General features: G+C 51.4%; 1 long non-coding RNA gene across 1 annotated transcript; it reads right to left on the bottom strand.

Annotated features, from left to right (window-relative positions):
• Positions 1 to 585: 585 nt before the first annotated feature.
• On the bottom strand, positions 586 to 3,301 carry LOC123589161. The gene is made up of 2 exons (XR_006708197.1): positions 3,192 to 3,301; positions 586 to 1,320 (listed from the first exon to the last, which is right to left on the bottom strand). It is a non-coding gene; the product is annotated as an uncharacterized LOC123589161 (long non-coding RNA).
• Positions 3,302 to 4,957: the final 1,656 nt, after the last annotated feature.

Below are 4,957 nucleotides of genomic sequence, written 5' to 3' on the forward strand. Positions count from 1 at the left end.
CGTGTCATCTGTTAGTGCCGACTTCCATTTAGGGGCATAAAGTAGACAATGGGGTGTGTGTGTGTGTGTGTGTGTGTGTGTGTGTGTAGCAACTGAACCTTTTAGAGCACACACCATTCGGGAAATGCTCGTGAAAATGCAGACTCTAGACCTGTTAAATCTCTAAGGACCTGTCCCAGGATCTGAATTTTAGGACTCCCAGGTTTTTCAAGTTTGCATGTCATCATTTTAAGGGATCAGACCTAAGTACCGGAGTCAGATGAGTTTTAATTTTGCATTTGGAGATGAACACTGGGACATGTATGCCAGTCTCTATGCCTCCCTCCAAAACAGTGCGTATCGAAAAAGTGTCCTGCTTCCAATGTATTTGCTTTATGAACTTGGGCAGGCCAAGCGGCCAGAAAGTGAAAGAGCTGGTGATACTACCACCCCCTAGTGGCGGCGTGTGGCAATACAACATAGCAATAAAGCACCCTTAGCAGGTAGGGTCTTTCATATCCACTTTAGCCAAATCCAACACAGCTGATAAGGGCTAATGTGAGTTGTTCCTCATTACTCTACAGTGAAATCTCTACCGCCAGAACATTGCTATGGTCCTCTTTTCATTAGCTCCATTTATTCCTTTTTAGCCACGTGATGCTGGTACTTAGAATATTGCCCCACGAACACAGATCTGCAGGTTACAACCGGGTGTCACTATAGAATGACTCTTCTCACGTGAGAAAAGAGTATATTTTCAGTGCCAGCCCCCTTCGAAGTCATTTTAAATAACTCTATCATGAGAAGTCCTTGCGAATGTTTTCTTTCAAAATTTGTCCTCCCAAGAGCTCCGTGGTGTAGACCAAAGTTGCTCAGCTTTGGCGCGATGGACATTTGGGACCAGATAATTCTCTGTCGTGGGGGCTGTCCTCTGTGTGTCAGGTATGTAACAGCATCCCTGTCTAATCCACCCATTGGATGCCAGGAGACACTCCCCCCCCCCCCCCCCCGCCCCCTCCACACACACCAAATTGCGTCAAGGTAAAAGGTCTTCAGACGTTGCCAAAATTGCCCTCAGTTGGGAACCACCGCCATAGAGTTTCATACACCGGGAAATACGGTGACTGGTGACCCCGGAAGGCTGCAAGGGCACTGCTGAAAATTTGCCGTGAGGGTGGCTGGGCCCCACGCAGCTCGCATCACTGCAAGAGAACAGGGCAGAGCCGACGACAGAGGACCCGGCTGTGGCCCTTGGCACGTGTCGGAACACATGGGAGAACAGCACAGGACGTTCCCGGTCCCGGAGTCTAAGCCGTACGTTTGCTCAATATTTGTCATCAGCTGGAATAAACAGAGACAGGAGGAGCCGGGAAGCGACTGCTTCTTTGTGTTTGTGGAAGGGCGACGGTGCAGTTTCCCCGGGGCCTCGCATGCATGCGAGGAAGGAGAGGTTTGTGTGGCTCGACCTTGGCACAGGTTTACTTTAAATAACAGATTTTTGGGGGCCAGAAGAAGTTGGACATGCTGCTGCCTCATCCGGGAGGGAAGGGGAGAGGAGGGTTAACAGGCGGCCCACCATGCCTCTATCCTCTTAGCTAAGCTTGGGTTTGCTTTTTCCGGAAGCCCGCTTTTCCTGTTTGTCATCCTCTGTCATCCTATGGCAGCCTGGGATGGGTGGACTTTGGTCCAGAAAAAAAGGATCCCGAAAGACCCCCAGCCCAGACCTTTTCAGAATAAGCTGTGATTCCTGGATCACACCGAAATATCTCACTGGGACCAACGAGACATGCCTCGTGGGGGCTAATGACCCTGCCGAGCCTCTAGTCCCAGCATTCTCCTTGCTGGCTGACCGTGGCAAACTGCTTGATTTCTCTGGGCCTCTGCTTCCTGGAAAACGAAACTGGCTGTTGCAGCAAGCGCAGGAAGCATACAGACGGTGCTCAGAGAGGGCTATTAATCTCGAATTGTTCTTGTCGAGTCACTGGGCCAAGGCCACCTGTCAAGTAAAGTGGTAGAGCCCAGGCTAGAAATTAGATTTTCCTACTCCAAATCCTGGGTTCTTGCCACATGCCAGCACCACTTGGGAAGCTTCGGAAGCCTCGATCCCGCAGAGGCGGTCATTTATTGGCCTGGGGAGCAGCCCGGGTGTGGAAGTTAAAACTCTCCAGGTGATTCTAACATGTAGCCCGGGGCTGAGAACCTGTCTCTGGTGTGTGTCATAAGTCAGGTGCAATCAAGTAACAGTCAGGCCCGTGCGGTATTTGACCTTCTGTGACTGGCGTATTTCACTTAGCACACTGTCCTCCAGGTTCATCCATGATGTAGCATGTGACCGGATTTCCTTCTTCTTTATGCCTGAATAATATTCCCTGGTATGTAGATACCATGTTGTCCCTCTCCATTCACTTGTCGATGGGCATCTAGTTTGTTACCACCTGTTGATATCCCTTGAGGTGCCTCAAGCAGTCACACGCATAGGAACAGAAAGTACAGTGACAGCTGCCAGTGGCTGGGGGAAGGGGGATGCGGGGCTGGGGTTCAGTGGATACGGAGGTTCGGCCGTGCAGCTTGCAAAAGTTCTAGAGATCTGTACGCCATAGTGCTTGTGGCAAATGATGGCATACCCTCAAAACTTTAAGAAGGTAGATCTCCTGTTATGTGTCTTATGTTTACAATAAAAAAAAACAAAAAACAAAAAACAGTGGTAGGCGATGGGTTGTTCGAGGAAGTACGGAAGGCTCCAGAGTGAGCAGAGCCCAGAAACAGCAGGACTGAATCAGGAGGGGCTTCCTGGAGGAGGTGGTGGCTGAGCTGACGGTGGAGACGGACCTTCTGGGAGGAGAGGTGCCAGGGAGAGCAGGAAAGCTTGGAGCCAGCCTGTGGAACGGCAGGTGGTGGGAGGCCTTTTAAGGGGGTTAATGGGAGCAGCAGGCTGCTGGGAATTCCAAGCAGGGATCTGGAGCCTTCAGCGTGAACCGCAGACCTCGGAGTTGCCTGCTGGGAGCAAGGTGTGGCCTGCCGGCTCCTGCCTCCCCACCCCCTGGTGAGTTGACACAGTAACCAGACTACCTGTGAAAGGGTGATGACTCAGCGTTCCCTCTCAGCCTCCGTCTTGCTCGGCTTGTTTTCTGGCAACGGAGGCAGAGAGGCCCCGTGGGCAAGACGGGGCAAAACGTGGCAAAAACAATGGCCAGTTGGTGCCAGAGGCTCACCTGGTTTCGAGGTTGGCCGATTTTCTCTCTCATTGTACGTGGAAAGGTCTGCATAGCTGCGGGTGGGAGAAAAGGGTTTCGTGAAGCGTCCACAGACCCACGGCCTTGGGGTCCCCTGGGGAGCAGGCGGACCTGCGGGTTCGTGGCCACGCCCTAGACTGTTGGAGTCCGTCCCTCCAGGGGCGGGGCCTGGGAACCTGCCGCTTTGACAGGCTCTCAGGGATCCAGATCCGGAGAGGTGGGTGGATGGCAACTGGGAATGTTTCACAGGAGGTTTAGCCTTGCCCACCAACCCAGACAGCCCGAATTCGGAGGCGTGATTGCGCTGCCCTCCCGAACTTCCTTTCCCCTCTGCTGGTTGTCCGCTGTCTCATTGAGCGTCATGAAACGCCAAGTGGACCTCCAAGGCGGTTTGGAAATGCAGTGACCTGACCTCAGTGTAGTCCCACCAAAACTGATAAATTGAAAAAAGAAAGGAAATCTCACCTCCTACCCATGGTCCACTCATGTTTGAAATACCTATCCATGCGGATATTTATTGCTTTTTTTTTTTTTTTTTTTGACTGGCTGATATTCAGTCCCCCTTTGCTTTGGTAACAACACCCCAAATTCCTCTTGGAGAGCCATCTCCCCCTCCCTGTGGGCAACCTGGTGGGCAGGTCAAGCGGGCGTTTTGTGGCGTGTGACCCAAGCCAGTGCAATCTCCTGGGCTCCTCGAGGATCCCCAACCCTGGCGTTTATTCCATCTAGCAGGTGCTTCTTATCTTTGCCTTCTTTCTGGGCCTTCCCTAATCTACACCACGATTGCGTGGACCATCTTAGGTGCCTCTCATAAACCCCCTGCTCCTGAAGTTCTGGTCGGCTTGCCTCCTCGAAAGGTCTCTCCTTACCTACGTCTCCATGATGCTGCAGTATTCTGGAAAGCTTCGGCTTTCCACGCGGAAAGGAGTGGAGGCAGGGACGATCACGGGCAATGGAGTCCACCAGGAGAGCCTGAGGCTTTTCTGGCAGACGACATAGAGAAAGTGGCTCATGGAGACCAGTCTTCTACTTGGGTTAGGTTTGCAGCTGAAAGTAATGAATTTTGATCTACCTCACTCGACTCCAATTTGACGAAAGGGTGGAAAAAGGAAGAGAGGAGGAAGGGTGATAAAATCCACCCATAAGGGCTGTGCTTTCTAAGTGCAGGCGGAATTCTGAAATGGGAACGCCGTCAGGGAAGGGCTTTTGACTCGTTAGGAAAGCCAGCGGGCGTCTGTGGTCATTCCGGTTACATTGTGTGAATCAAGGTCAGAATCTGAATCGACGGAGAAGTGTTAGAAAAGAAACATTTTTTTTTTTTCTCTGCCCTTCTTGGCTTTTTGTGACCCGTCTAATAATCAAACTAACCTAGGACGGATTAACAAGAGAAACAGATTTAATTAGTACACAGCAGAGTGCCACAGGGACCACGAGACCCAAGGGCAAGCTGGGAAATGGAGGCTTACGTTTCATCTTGAGCTGAGGAATGAGACAGGGGCCTGGGGCTCCACAGTGGGGGAGGGTGACTCAACTCACAGCAGCAGAAAAGCACGTGTTCGGTAATGAGAGGTTCTTCTTGCCATACAGATATGTCATTCAGATTAACAAGTGACCTCTTGGTAATAGCTCTCTTTCTGGGCCAGGCCCCCTATCTAAATTCTTTTAGGTAGTTTAAGGAAGAGGTAAAAGTTTTTCTTGAGTCTGCTGGGTCTTGAATGCCTTCCGCTCAAAACAGTCCACATGTC

Source organism: Leopardus geoffroyi, chromosome E3 (assembly GCF_018350155.1).
Source record: "Leopardus geoffroyi isolate Oge1 chromosome E3, O.geoffroyi_Oge1_pat1.0, whole genome shotgun sequence".
Lineage (NCBI taxonomy): Eukaryota > Metazoa > Chordata > Mammalia > Carnivora > Felidae > Leopardus > Leopardus geoffroyi.